Below are 15,821 nucleotides of genomic sequence, written 5' to 3'. Positions count from 1 at the left end.
TTAAAATGGCCGCAGAGCTGTCCGGTATGTTTGATCATTTTTTTTGTTTTACTCTAGCGAGCAGGCTAACCTCGTATGATGTTGCTGCTAAAATGTGAATGTAATGTGAGCGGTCAGGTGGATTAAAACCACTTTGAAACAGTCCAAATTAAAGCATCAATGTTTAAAATCTGAATAGTTTTAAGAGTTTGGAGTGCACAAATGTGAAGGCCTCTAAAGGCAGGGGGGCTCTGAGGGTAAATGAACTGGAATCATCCCTCCGTGGTGAAGTGGGCTGCAGTCACCACACACACACACACACACACACACCATCTGATATGACATTCTTCAGGCCAGTTTCACTTTGAAGGGCTTTCTAGCTCCGAGGGAGGCCTGAAGAGATCGCCAAGAGAAGGAACATTTAGTCCCACCTTATTGCGCCGCTTCTTGTTGCCCTCCCGTCCTAATGGTCACGCATTGTCGTGTTCTGCTCAACCTTGTACTTTCGGAGTTGGAAGTACAGGTAAAAGCCAGTAAATTAGAATATTTTGAAAAACTTGATTTATTTCAGTAATTGCATTCAAAAGGTGTAACTTGTACATTATATTTATTCATTGCACACAGACTGATGCATTCAAATGTTTATTTCATTTAATTTTGATGATTTGAAGTGGCAACAAATGAAAATCCAAAATTCCGTGTGTCACAAAATTAGAATATTACTTAAGGCTAATACAAAAAAGGGATTTTTAGAAATGTTGGCCAACTGAAAAGTATGAAAATGAAAAATATGAGCATGTACAATACTCAATACTTGGTTGGAGCTCCTTTTGCCTCAATTACTGCGTTAATGCGGCGTGGCATGGAGTCGATGAGTTTCTGGCACTGCTCAGGTGTTATGAGAGCCCAGGTTGCTCTGATAGTGGCCTTCAACTCTTCTGCGTTTTTGGGTCTGGCATTCTGCATCTTCCTTTTCACAATACCCCACAGATTTTCTATGGGGCTAAGGTCAGGGGAGTTGGCGGGCCAATTTAGAACAGAAATACCATGGTCCGTAAACCAGGCACGGGTAGATTTTGCGCTGTGTGCAGGCGCCAAGTCCTGTTGGAACTTGAAATCTCCATCTCCATAGAGCAGGTCAGCAGCAGGAAGCATGAAGTGCTCTAAAACTTGCTGGTAGACGGCTGCGTTGACCCTGGATCTCAGGAAACAGAGTGGACCGACACCAGCAGATGACATGGCACCCCAAACCATCACTGATGGTGGAAACTTTACACTAGACTTCAGGCAACGTGGATCCTGTGCCTCTCCTGTCTTCCTCCAGACTCTGGGACCTCGATTTCCAAAGGAAATGCAAAATTTGCATGGTTGGGTGATGGTTTGGGGTGCCATGTCATCTGCTGGTGTCGGTCCACTCTGTTTCCTGAGATCCAGGGTCAACGCAGCCGTCTACCAGCAAGTTTTAGAGCACTTCATGCTTCCCGCTGCTGACCTGCTCTATGGAGATGGAGATTTCAAGTTCCAACAGGACTTGGCGCCTGCACACAGCGCAAAATCTACCCGTGCCTGGTTTACGGACCATGGTATTTCTGTTCTAAATTGGCCCGCCAACTCCCCTGACCTTAGCCCCATAGAAAATCTGTGGGGTATTGTGAAAAGGAAGATGCAGAATGCCAGACCCAAAAACGCAGAAGAGTTGAAGGCCACTATCAGAGCAACCTGGGCTCTCATAACACCTGAGCAGTGCCAGAAACTCATGGACTCCATGCCACGCCGCATTAACGCAGTAATTGAGGCAAAAGGAGCTCCAACCAAGTATTGAGTATTGTACATGCTCATATTTTTCATTTTCATACTTTTCAGTTGGCCAACATTTCTAAAAATCCCTTTTTTGTATTAGCCTTAAGTAATATTCTAATTTTGTGACACACGGAATTTTGGATTTTCATTTGTTGCCACTTCAAATCATCAAAATTAAATGAAATAAACATTTGAATGCATCAGTCTGTGTGCAATGAATAAATATAATGTACAAGTTACACCTTTTGAATGCAATTACTGAAATAAATCAAGTTTTTCAAAATATTCTAAATTACTGGCTTTTACCTGTATATACACAGTTTTGATGGACACAGTTAAGGGAGGTTTCGATTGTTTTCTTTCTGCACCGCTCAGAGTCGTTTCTAAGATCTCGCCCTTTGTCATTGTTACCAAAAAAACACATTTTGCAGTTAAAGGGGAACATTATCACCAGACCTACCGTATTTTCCGCACCATAAGGCGCCCTGGGTTAAAAGCCGCGCCTTCAATGAACGGCATATTTCAAAACTTTGTCCACCTATAAGCCGCCCGGTGTTGTAAGCCGCATCTAACTGCGCTAAAGGAATGTCAAAAAAACCAGTCAGATAGGTCAGTCAAACTTTAATAATATATTAAAAACCAGCGTTCTAACAACTCTGTTCACTCCCAAAATGTACGCAAATGTGCAATCACAAACATACGTATATCAACATGGACGGAGCTGCGTGAAAAAAGCCACCCGGCCTCTTCGCGTAAACTTCAACTTACCTTAACCACTCGCTCATCTTTTCTTCATCCATCCCTTCGAGTTAGCTTTTATGATGACGCCGGCTGGAAAGGTCTCTTTTGGCAAGGTCTTCCTTTTGAATATCACCATCAAATCAAATCAAATCAACTTTATTTATAGAGCACATTTAAAATTTACCACAGGGGTAGCCAAAGTGCTGTACAATGAACAGGTTAAAAGATAAAACGAGTACCGAGCAAACACAACACAATACAAACAGAACACGATAAAAAATAAATAATTAAAATAGAATTAATAAAAACATAAAAACATAAAAACAGGATCACAGCAGGTGTATTATGGGGCGCCATTGCAGGATGGATATCACTCAGTGTTAAAAGCCATGGAATAAAAGTATGTTTTTAAGAGAGATTTAAAAACAGGAAGAGAGGAGGCTTGTCTAACACTCAGGGGTAGGTCGTTCCAGAGCTTGGGAGCAGCAACGGCGAAAGCTCTGTCACCTCTAAGCTTCAGCCTTGTGTCAGGGACCGTCAACAGCAGCTGATCGGCTGATCTTAAGGATCGGGTGGGGCAGTAAGGCTGAAGGAGGTCGGAGAGATAGGTTGGCGCGAGGTTGTTTAGACATTTAAAAACAAATAAAAGGAGTTTAAAATGTATTCGGTAACGCACAGGGAGCCAGTGAAGGGACGCTAAAATAGGGGTGATGTGCTCACGTCTGCGGGTCTGTGTTAGCAGACGAGCAGCAGAGTTCTGCACGAGCTGCAGGCGGGCGAGGGAGGCCTGGCTAATGCCAACATACAGGGCATTGCAGTAGTCAAGACGAGTCGAGATAAAAGCGTGGATTAATTTCTCAAGATCATGTCTTGATAGAAGCGGTTTCACTTTCGCTATTTGGCGTAATTGATAAAAGCTTTTTTGAACGACGCTGCTGATTTGTTTTTCGAATTTAAAATCTGAGTCAAACTTTACCCCCAGGTTTGTGACAGAGTCGCTGAGATACGGGGTCAGAGTGCCGAGGTCAACGTTGGGGGAGGGAGAGCGACTTGGACCGAACAACATAACTTCTGTTTTATCTTCATTTAGGCTCAGGAAGTTAGCTGAAAGCCAGACTTTGATGTCGTGCAGGCAGTCAATAAGACGTTGAACCGTGTTATTTTGTGCCATGGGAAAATAAATCTGGCAATCATCGGCATAAAAATGAAATGCAATACTGTACTTCCTAAAAATAGAACCAAGGGGGAGAAGGTAAAGTGCAAATAAAATTGGGGCAAGGATTGAGCCCTGGGGGACCCCATGTGGTAAAGGAGCTGTGGACGACATAAAACTGTCTACTTTTACACAAAAACTCCTGTCGGTTAGGTACGACCGGAACCAGTTGAGGGCGGCGCCCTTAATGCCCACACAGTTCTCAAGACGAGTGATTAAGGTGGCGTGGTCGACGGTGTCGAACGCAGCAGACAGATCTAAAAGCACCAGGACAACATATTTACCAGAATCAGTGGACAGGAGGACATCGTTAAAAACTTTTAGAAGCGCTGACTCTGTGCTGTGGAGGGCTTTAAAACCGGACTGGAACAGCTCAGTGATACCATTATCCTCTAAGAAGGGCAACAACTGACTGTAGACAACCTTCTCTAATATTTTGGAAATGTATGGAAGATTAGAGATAGGTCTGAAGTTAGAGAGGAGAGAGGGGTCGAGGCTGGGTTTTTTAAGTAGAGGTCGTACCACTGCATGTTTAAACTCTACTGGAACTATTCCAGAAGAGAGGCTACTATTGATAATGTTAAGGACACTTGGTCCAATAGTAGCAAGTACCTCCTTAAACAGGCGAGGTGGGAGGGCATCTGCAGGAGAACCAGAGGGCTTCATATGACTAACTGTGTCACTTAAAAAAGAAAAGGACACCGGCTCAAACTGATGGAAAACAGAAGAGAAATGCAGGGGAACAGAAGGGTCATATGAAGGCTGAGATAGACTGGCTCTAGTTGACACAATTTTGTCAGTGAAAAAATGGAGACAATTTTCACAGAATTCAAAAGAAGCATCAAAACCAGCAGATTTGGGAGCATCAATGACAGTGTTAATAGTTTTAAACAGAACTCTGGGGTTGTTACAGTTAGAAGATATAATCTGAGATAGATATATATTCATTTCTGCTTTTACAGTCATCTGAAAGGAAAACAGGCTTTCTTTAAAAATGGCAAAGGACACATGCAGCCTGTCTTTTTTCCATTTTCTCTCTGCTCTTCTACATACGCGCCTGGCAGCCCGAGTGACGTCATTCAACCAGGGCTGAGGCGTGGTTTTAGCGCGGCGGCATTTGAAAGGGGCGATCGTGTCCAGTGTTTGTAAACAGATAGAGTTGAACCCAGAAACCAACTCTTCAGTATTCAGACACACAGATGCTGCAGAATTATCATCACAACTTCCACCATGGGTGGAAGTTTCTGGCCATTAGCATGGCAAGCTAGAACCACAGTGAAGGATGACTTCTCATTCCCTGTGGTGCGAATATTCACCGTACGTGCTCCCGTTGTATCCACAGTGCGGTTCACAGGAATATCAGTTGCTGTGAAATAGTAATCCGTGTGCGGATGGAGAGATTGCGTCTTTTCATGAACCGGATCCTTGTCGCTTTGTAGGAGCCATTTTGTGGTCTTTACAGATGTAAACACACAAAGGAAATGAAACGTACGGTGATATCCGCGTGCTTTTTCCTTCTTCTACGCGGGCGGGTGGTTGCTTACAGTAGAAGAAGAAGCGCTTCCTGTTCTATGGGGGCGGGTGCTTACCTTGGCGGTTGCTTGCGTAGAAGAAGAAGCGCTTCCTGTTCTACCGGGAAAAAAGATGGCGGCTGTTTACCGAAGTTGCGAGACCGAAACTTTATGAAAATGAATCTTAATATTTATCCATATATAAAGCGCACCGGGTTAAAAGCCGCACTGTCAGCTTTTGAGTAAATTTGTGGTTTTTAGGTGCGGCTAATAGTGCGGAAAATACGGTATGTAAGCGTCAATATACTGTATGTGTATGTGCTTATGTACAGTATATATGTATAGGTGTATAGATATATATATATACATGTGTGTGTGTGTTATGTGTATATGCATATATGTATGTATTACATACAATATGTGTGTGTGTGTGTGTGCGTGCGTGCGTGCGTGTGTGTGTGTGTGTGTGGTAATGTGTATGTATGTACATATGTATTAATGTGTGTATATGGTAATGTGTATATGGCAATGTATATGTTTGTATGTGCTTATGTATGTATGTGTATGGTAATGTGTATATGATAATGTATACATGTGTATGTGCTTATGTATGTGTGTATATGTATATATGTGTATATGTTTATGTATATATGTATCGGTGTATAGATGTGTATGTATATATATGTTTGTATAGATGTGTATGTATATATATGTTTGTATATATATATATATACTGTATATGTATACATATATATATATGTGTGTACATACATATATATATATACTGTATATGTATACATATATATATGTGTGTACATACATACTGTATGTGTTACGTGTGTGTGTGTGTGTGTGTGTGTGTGTGTGTGTGTGTGTGTGTGTGTGTGTGTGTGTGTGTGTGTGTGTGTAAAATCCCCACACATCTACGCTCCTTATGCGATGGCGGTCACAAGCCAGTCACATGACTAAATCAGCCGTGTCACCGTCTATCTCCTGGAATGGTTGGTAGTCAGCAGCGTGTTGCCAGATGTCCTGTGTGTTGCCAGATGTCATGTGTGATGTGTGTTGCCAGATGTCCTGTGTGATGTGTGATGTGTGTTGCCAGATGTCATGTGTGATGTGTGTTGCCAGATGTCCTGTGTGATGTGTGATGTGTGTTGCCAGATGTCATGTGTGATGTGTGTTGCCAGATGTCCTGTGTGATGTGTGATGTGTGTTGCTAGATGTCCTGTGTGATGTGTGATGTGTGTTGCCAGATGTCCTGTGTGTTGCCAGATGTCATGTGTGATGTGTGTTGCCAGATGTCCTGTGTGATGTGTGATGCCAGATGTCATGTGTGATGTGTGTTGCCAGATGTCCTGTGTGATGTGTGATGTGTGTTGCCAGATGTCATGTGTGATGTGTGTTGCCAGATGTCCTGTGTGATGTGTGATGTGTGTTGCTAGATGTCCTGTGTGATGTGTGATGTGTGTTGCCAGATGTCCTGTGTGTTGCCAGATGTCCTGTGTGATGTGTGATGTGTGTTGCCAGATGTCATGTGTGATGTGTGTTGCCAGATGTCCTGTGTGATGTGTGATGTGTGATGTGTGTTGCCAGATGTCATGTGTGATGTGTGTTGCCAGATGTCCTGTGTGATGTGTGTTGCCAGATGTCATGTGTGATGTGTGTTGCCAGATGTCATGTGTGATGTGTGTTGCCAGTTGTCCTGTGTGATGTGTGATGTGTGTTGCTAGATGTCCTGTGTGATGTGTGATGTGTGTTGCCAGATGTCATGTGTGATGTGTGTTGCCAGATGTCCTGTGTGATGTGTGTTGCCAGATGTCATGTGTGATGTGTGTTGCCAGATGTCCTGTGTGATGTGTGATGTGTGTTGCCAGATGTCCTGTGTGATGTGTGTTGCCAGATGTCATGTGTAATGTGTGTTGCCAGATGTCATGTGTGATGTGTGATGTGTGTTGCCAGTTGTCCTGTGTGATGTGTGATGTGTGTTGCTAGATGTCCTGTGTGATGTGTGATGTGTGTTGCCAGATGTCATGTGTGATGTGTGTTGCCAGATGTCCTGTGTGATGTGTGTTGCCAGATGTCCTGTGTGATGTGTGATGTGTGTTGCCAGATGTCATGTGTGATGTGTGTTGCCAGATGTCCTGTGTGATGTGTCCTAACCTGGGTGAGGACCAAGAGACACTGAACGTCATGTTTGTGGTGTGTCGCTTGTCATGGCCTCTCACTAATGAACCCTCGCTCCGTGCTTCTAAGAAGATGGCTTTTGTCAGCTGTTGGAAGATGAAAACAGGAAGTTATCTTTTCTTGGTTGGTCGGGGTCGGGGACGGGGGGGGGGTTGTAATGTGTCGGAGGTGTTTGTCGGAGTCGGCACATGACTGGAAGGAAGTGCTTCCTGGAAAGTCCAGTGTGAGCCTAAACACTAAATACTGCACTCCTCCAGGTCATGTCGCTCTGGACGACCTCTTCACTTGTGACACGCTACTTATTTACTTTTATGGATGACTTGCACAAGCACAAGTCAGATACTGATTACCAGCACTCTTTTATTGCTGACTTTATTCCTGCTTTTCTGTCTCTTTGGCACATTCTCATGTGTGTGTGTGTGTGTGTGTTTATGGTCCCCACAAGGCCATACACACATTCCCGTGTGTGTTTGTGTGTATGGTCCCCACAAGTCCATAACACACTTTTCCGTGTGTGTTTGTGTGTATGGTCCCCACAAGTCCATAACACACATTTCCGTGTGTGTTTGTGTGTATGGTCCCCACAAGTCCATAACACACTTTTCCGTGTGTGTTTGTGTGTATGGTCCCCACAAGTCCATAACACACTTTTCCGTGTGTGTTTGTGTGTATGGTCCCCACAAGTCCATAACACACATTTCCGTGTGTGTTTGTGGGTATGGTCTCCACAAGTCCATAACACACTTTTCCGTGTGTGTTTGTGTGTATGGTCCCCACAAGTCCATAACACACTTTTCCGTGTGTGTTTGTGTGTATGGTCCCCACAAGTCCATAACACACATTTCTGTGTGTGTTTGTGGGTATGGTCTCCACAAGTCCATAACACACTTTTCCGTGTGTGTTTGTGTGTATTGTTCCCACAAGTCCATAACACACATTTCCGTGTGTGTGTGTGTGTGTATGGTCCCCACAAGTCCATAACACACTTTTCCGTGTGTGTTTGTGTGTATGGTCCCCACAAGGCCATACACACATTTCCGTGTGTGTTTGTGTGTATGGTCCCCACAAGTCCATAACACACATTTCCATGTGTGTTTGTGTGTATGGTCCCCACAAGTGCATAACACACATTTCCGTGTGTGTTTGTGTGTATGGTCCCCACAAGTCCATACACACATTTCCGTGTGTGTATGGTCCCCACAAGTCCATAACACACATTTCTGTGTGTGTTTGTGTGTATGGTCCCCACAAGTCCATAACACACTTTTCCGTGTGTGTTTGTGTGTGTATGGTCCCCACAAGGCCATACACACATTTCCGTGTGTGTTTGTGGGTATGGTCCCCACAAGGCCATAACACACTTTTCCGTGTGTGTTTGTGTGTGTATGGTCCCCACAAGGCCATACACACATTCCCGTGTGTGTTTGTGTGTATGGTCCCCACAAGTCCATAACACACTTTTCCGTGTGTGTTTGTGTGTATGGTCCCCACAAGTCCATAACACACATTTCCGTGTGTGTGTGTGTGTATGGTCCCCACAAGTCCATAACACACTTTTCCGTGTGTGTATGGTCCCCACAAGTCCATAACACACATTTCCGTGTGTGTGTATGTGTGTGTGGTCCCCACAAGGCCATACACACACATTCACGTGTGTGTGTGTGTGTGTGTGTGTGTGTGTGTGTGTGTGTGTGTGTGTGTGTGTGTGTATGGTCCCCACAAGTCCATAACACACATTCCCGTGTGTGTTTGTGTGTATGGTCCCCACAAGTCCATAACACACATTCCCGTGTGTGTTTGTGTGTGTGTGTATGGTCCCCACAAGGCCATACACACATTTCCGTGTGTGTGTGTGTGTGTGTGTGTATGGTCCCCACAAGTCCATAACACACATTTCTGTGTGTGTTTGTGTGTATGGTCCCCACAAGTCCATAACACACTTTTCCGTGTGTGTTTGTGTGTATGGTCCCCACAAGGCCATACACACATTTCCGTGTGTGTTTGTGGGTATGGTCCCCACAAGTCCATAACACACTTTTCCGTGTGTGTTTGTGTGTATGGTCCCCACAAGTCCATAACACACATTTCCGTGTGTGTGTGTGTGTATGGTCCCCACAAGTCCATAACACACTTTTCCGTGTGTGTATGGTCCCCACAAGTCCATAACACACATTTCCGTGTGTGTGTATGTGTGTGTGGTCCCCACAAGGCCATACACACACATTCACGTGTGTGTGTGTGTGTGTGTGTGTGTGTGTGTGTGTGTGTGTGTGTGTGTGTGTGTGTGTATGGTCCCCACAAGTCCATAACACACATTCCCGTGTGTGTTTGTGTGTATGGTCCCCACAAGTCCATAACACACATTCCCGTGTGTGTTTGTGTGTGTGTGTATGGTCCCCACAAGGCCATACACACATTTCCGTGTGTGTGTGTGTGTGTGTGTGTATGGTCCCCACAAGTCCATAACACACATTTCTGTGTGTGTATGTGTGTGTGTGTGTGGTCCCCACAAGTCCATAACACACATTTCCGTGTGTGTGTATGTGTGTGTGGTCCCCACAAGGCCATACAAACACATTCACGTGTGTGTGTGTGTGTGTGTGTGTATGGTCCCCACAAGTCCATAACACACATTTCCGTGTGTGTGTATGTGTGTGTGGTCCCCACAAGGCCATACAAACACATTCACGTGTGTGTGTATGTGTGTGTGTGTATGGTCCCCACAAGTCCATAACACACATTTCCGTGTGTGTGTATGTGTGTGTGGTCCCCACAAGGCCATACAAACACATTCACGTGTGTGTGTGTGTGTGTGTGTGTGTGTGTGTGTGTATGGTCCCCACAAGGCCATACAGTGACCACTTTCACCCAGCTCCACCTGTTGCCCCCCCCCCACGCATGTTTCTCTCAAAGAGATATGCCCACTCTTTAATCAGAAATGTTTATTTTGCTGTAGGTATTTTTGGCCCTTCATAACACTTTTCAAAAAGCACACAAACAACCCCTGAGCCATCATAATAGTATTTAAATGACATGTAGAGAACTTCTTAATAGTGGAAAATAGTGTCAAAGCGCTTTGAGTTCCTTAAAAAGGTAGAAAAGCGCTATACACGTACAAGCCATTTACCATTGACCATTTAATAGGGGTGCACAAAACATGTGTATTCATCCCAATTCTAAATCAATTCATCATTTTCAAAAATCGATTAAAAAGAATAAAAGAATATCATATATATATATATATATATATATATATGGAACGCTCTCCCTGACCACCTGAGGGCACCACAGACTGTGGATGCCTTTAAAAAAGGCTTAAAAACCCTTCTTTCTAAAAAAGCCTTTTTTTTAGATATATGCATACTAGTTTTAGCTATTTGGCTGTTCTAGTTTTTATTTTTATTTATTTTTTTATTATCTTTTTTATTTATTTATTTTATTTTATTTTTTAATACACTGTAGCACTTTGAGGTTGTTTATTCAATGTAAAGTGCTTTTTACAAATATAATATATATATATATATATATATATATATATATATATATATATATATATATATATATATATATATATATATATATATGGAATGCTCTCCCTGACCACCCGAGGGCACCACAGACTGTGGATGCCTTTAAAAAAAAGGCTTAAAAACCCTTCTTTCTAAAAAAAAAAAAAGCCTTTTTTTTTTTAGATATATGCATACTAGTTTTAGCTATTGGCTGTTCTAGTTTTTGTTTTTATTAATTTTTTTATTATCTTTTTTATTTATTTATTTTTTCATACACTGTAGCACTTTGAGGTTGTTTACTCACTGTAAAGTGCTTTTTACAAATAAAATCTATTATTTATATATATATATATATATATATATATATATATATATATATATATATATATATATATATATATATATATAGTAGGTACACTGTTACTTTGCCACATTCCTGTGAGACTCTTGCGTGCGACTGAGGCATCAAGGAGTGGGACTATCCAGGACTATCTTCGGATAGTCTATCTTCCATCTCATCTCAGATGATACTATGTCATCTCACTTTCAGCGTAGAGTGACGAATGTGTGAAGAATGCACAACCGACCCAATGAGACCCGATCGGCCTGAAAGAGATGATGCAGTATTATCTGCTCACAGGTGCTACCTAGTGGTTGTTTAAGCACACTGCAGCTGGTCCTGGATAAATTAACCATCTCCCACTCCTTAATGCGTCAGTCACACGCAAGATTCTCACAGGAATGAGGCTGCTTCTTCTTCTTCTTTGTTATTTTTGGGGGACGGCACCATGCGCAAGTAACAGTAGCTCTGACAGCCTTAAATTGACTCAGCAGCACCACCTGTCGTTGTAGAGCGGGAATTACGGTTTCTCTTAGCGCGAGTGTGTGGATCGCGCAGGGTGGAATATTACTGGCAAAAGTTTTAACTCGAAAACAATTGTCTCTATACTCGCGATTCGTTTTTTTACTTGTTGAAAAATGTTTGTTTTTTTACTTGTGAATTGTTTTAATTGAATAAAATTGTCTTTATACTTGCAGGAAATAGTTCTTTTTACTTGCATATCTTTAAAAAAAAAAGTGTATTTATGTGTCTTTTTTTTTTACTTGCAAATTGTTTTTAATTGAAGAAAATAGTTTTTATACTTGTGAATCAGATTTTTACATGCAGAAAAGTTTGTTTTACTCGCGAATCGTTTTTGTTTTTTGAAGAAAATGGTTTTTATACTCGCAAATCTTTTTTTAACTTGCGAATAGTTTTTTTTACTTTCAGAAAATAGTTTTCATACTTGCGAATCGGGTTTTTTTAACTGGCAGAAAACCTTTTTTTTTTTTACTTGAATTTCTTTTATTAATTTTTTTCAATGAAATAGTTTTTATACTTGCGAAAAAAAAATTTTACCTGGAAAAAATATATATTTTTACTTGTGAATTGTTCTTTTTGTTTTCTAGAAAATGTTTTATTTTTTTACTCACGATTATTAATTTTTTTAGGAAAATGTATATTTCTTTACTTCCGAAAACATTTTTTTTTAAGAACAACTATTTTTTAAATTGAAAATTGTTTTTAATTGAAGAAAATCGTTTTTATACTTGTGAATCGTATTTTTACATGCAGAAAAGTTTGTTTTACTCGCGAATCGTTTTTGTTTTTTTGAAGAAAATGTTTTTTATACTCGCAAATCTTTTTTTTTTAACTTGCGAATAGTTTTTTTTACTTTCAGAAAATAGTTTTCATACTTGCGAATCGGGTTTTTTTAACTGGGAGAAAACCTTTTTTTTTACTTGAATTTCTTTCTTTTTTTTTCAATAAAATAGTTTTTATACTTGCGGAAAAAAAATTTTACCTGGAAAAAATATATATTTTTACTCGTGAATTGTTTTTTTTGTTTTCTAGAAAATGTTTTATTTTTTTACTCGCGATTATTAATTTTTTTTAGGAAAATGTATATTTCTTTACTTCCGAAAACCTTTTTTTTTTAAGAACAACTATTTTTTAAATTGAAAATTGTTTTTAATTGAAGAAAATAGTTTTTATACTTGTGAATCGTATTTTTACTTGCAGAAAAGTTTGTTTTACTCGCGAATTGTTTTGTTTTTGGAAGAAAATAGTTTTAATACTCGCAAATCTGTTTTTTTTAACTTGCCAATACTTTTTTTTACTTTCAGAAAATAGTTTTCATACTTGCGAATCGGGTTTTTTTTAACTGGCAGAAAACCTTTTTTTATTACTTGAATTTCTTTCTTTTTTTTTTCAATAAAATAGTTTTTATACTTGCAAATAATTTTTTTTACCTGGAAAAAATATATGTTTTTACTTGTGAATTGTTTTTGTTTTTTTCTAGAAAATGTTTTATTTTTTTACTCGTGATTATTAATTTTTTAGGAAAATGTATATTTCTTTACTTCCTTAAACATTTTTTTTTTAAGAAAAACAATTTTTTAAATTGAAAATTGTTTTTAACTGAAGAAATTTGTTTTTATACTTGTGAATCATAGTTTTACTTGCAGAAAAGTTTGTTTTACTCGCAAATCGTTTTTGTTTTTTTGAAGAAAATAGTTTTTATACTCGCAAGTTTTTTTTTAACTTGCGAATATTTTTGTTTACTTTCAGAAAATAGTTTTTATACTTGCGAATCGTATTTTTTAACTTTCAGAAACCCTTTTTTTACTTGAATTTCTTTTTTTTTAAGAAAAACTATTTTTTAAATTGCAAATTGTTTTTAATTGAAGAAAATAGTTTTTATACCTGTGAATCGTATTTTTGCTTGCAGAAAAGTTTGTTTTACTCGCAAATTGTTTTGTTTTTTTGAAGAAAATAGTTTTAATACTCGCAAATCTGTTTTTTTTAACTTGCCAATAGTTTTTTTTACTTTCAGAAAATAGTTTTTATACTTGCGAATCGTTTTTTTTTAACTTGCAGAAAAACTTCTTTTTTTTTTTACTTGAATTTATTTTTTTTCAATAAAATAGTTTTTATACTTGCGAATCGTTTTTTTTAACTTTCAGAAACCCTTTTTTTACCTGAATTTCTTTTTTTTTTTAAGAAAAACTATTTTTTAAATTGCGAATTGTTTTTAATTGAAGAAAATAGTTTTTATACCTGTGAATCGTATTTTTACTTGCAGAAAAGTTTGTTTTACTCGCGAATTGTTTTGTTTTTTTGAAGAAAATAGTTTTTATACTCGCAAATCTGTTTTTTTTAACTTGCCAATACTTTTTTTTACTTTCAGAAAATAGTTTTCATACTTGCGAATTGTTTTTTTTTTTAACTGGCAGAAAACCTTTTTTTTTTAACTTGAATTTCTTTCTTTTTTTTCAATAAAATAGTTTTTATACTTGCGAGAAAAAAAATTGTACCTGGAAAAAATATATATTTTTACTTGTGAATTGTTTTTTTTATTTTCTAGAAAATGTTTTATTTTTTTTACTCACGATTATTAATTTATTCAGGAAAATGTATATTTCTTTACTTCCTAAAACATTTTTTTTAAGAACAACTATTTTTTAAATTGAAAATTGTTTTTATTTGAAGAAAATAGTTTTTATACTTGTGAATCGTATTTTTACTTGCAGAAAAGTTTGTTTTACTCGCAAATTGTTTTGTTTTTTTAAAGAAAAGAGTTTTTATACTCGCAAATCTGTTTTTTTTTAACTTGCCAGTACTTTTTTTTACTTTCAGAAAATAGTTCTCATACTTGCGAATTGGGTTTTTTTAACTGGCAGAAAACCTTTTTTTTTTTTCAATGAAATAGTTTTTATACTTGCAAAAAAAAATTTTACCTGGAAAAAATATGTATTTTTACTTGTGAATTGTTTTTTTTGTTTTCTAGAAAATGTTTTATTTTTTTACTCACGATTATTAATTTTTTTAGGAAAATGTATATTTCTTTACTTCCGAAAACATTTTTTTTAAGAACAACTATTTTTTAAATTGAAAATTGTTTTTATTTGAAGAAAATAGTTTTTATACTTGTGAATCATATTTTTACTTGCAGAAAAGTTTATTTTACTCGCGAATCGTTTTTGTTTTTTTGAAGAAAATGGTTTTTATACTCGCAAATCTTTTTTTTTTAACTTGCAAATAGTTTTTTTTACTTTCAGAAAATAGTTGTCATACTTGCGAATCGGGTTTTTTTAACTGGCAGAAAACCTTTTTTTTTTAACTTGAATTTCTTTCTTTTTTTTCAATAAAATAGTTTTTATACTTGCGGAAAAAAAATTGTACCTGGAAAAAATATATATTTTTACTTGTGAATTGTTTTTTTTATTTTCTAGAAAATGTTTTATTTTTTTTACTCACGATTATTAATTTATTTAGGAAAATGTATATTTCTTTACTTCCTAAAACATTTTTTTTAAGAAAAACAATTTTTTAAATTGAAAATTGTTTTTAACTGAAGAAATTTGTTTTTATACTTGTAAATCATAGTTTTACTTGCAGAAAAGTTTGTTTTACTCGCGAATTGTTTTGTTTTTTTGAAGAAAATAGTTTTTATACTCGCGAATCTGTTTTTTTTTTACTTGCTAATACTTTTTTTTTACTTTCAGAAAATAGTTTTCATACTTGCGAATCGTTTTTTTTTAACTTGCAGAAAAACTTTTTTTTTTTACTTGAATTCCTTTATTTTCAATAAAATAGATTTTATACTTGCGAATCGTTTTTTTTAACTTTCAGAAACCCTTTTTTTACTTGAATTTCTTTTTTTTTAAGAAAAACTATTTTTTAAATTGCAAATTGTTTTTAATTGAAGAAAATAGTTTTTATACCTGTGAATCGTATTTTTGCTTGCAGAAAAGTTTGTTTTACTCGCAAATTGTTTTGTTTTTTTGAAGAAAATAGTTTTAATACTCGCAAATCTGTTTTTTTTTAACTTGCCAATA

At 37.7% G+C, this 15,821-nt stretch overlaps 1 protein-coding gene across 8 annotated transcripts in view; it reads left to right on the top strand.

Moving 5' to 3' along the window:
- Window positions 1-15,821, top strand: part of rbm47 (RNA binding motif protein 47) — a 166,702-nt gene that overhangs the window by 101,212 nt on the left and 49,669 nt on the right. The window lies entirely within an intron of this gene.

Source organism: Nerophis lumbriciformis, linkage group LG25 (assembly GCF_033978685.3).
Source record: "Nerophis lumbriciformis linkage group LG25, RoL_Nlum_v2.1, whole genome shotgun sequence".
Lineage (NCBI taxonomy): Eukaryota > Metazoa > Chordata > Actinopteri > Syngnathiformes > Syngnathidae > Nerophis > Nerophis lumbriciformis.
Note: the sequence above shows the minus strand (reverse complement) of the source record. Positions and strands in the feature narration are given on the sequence as shown.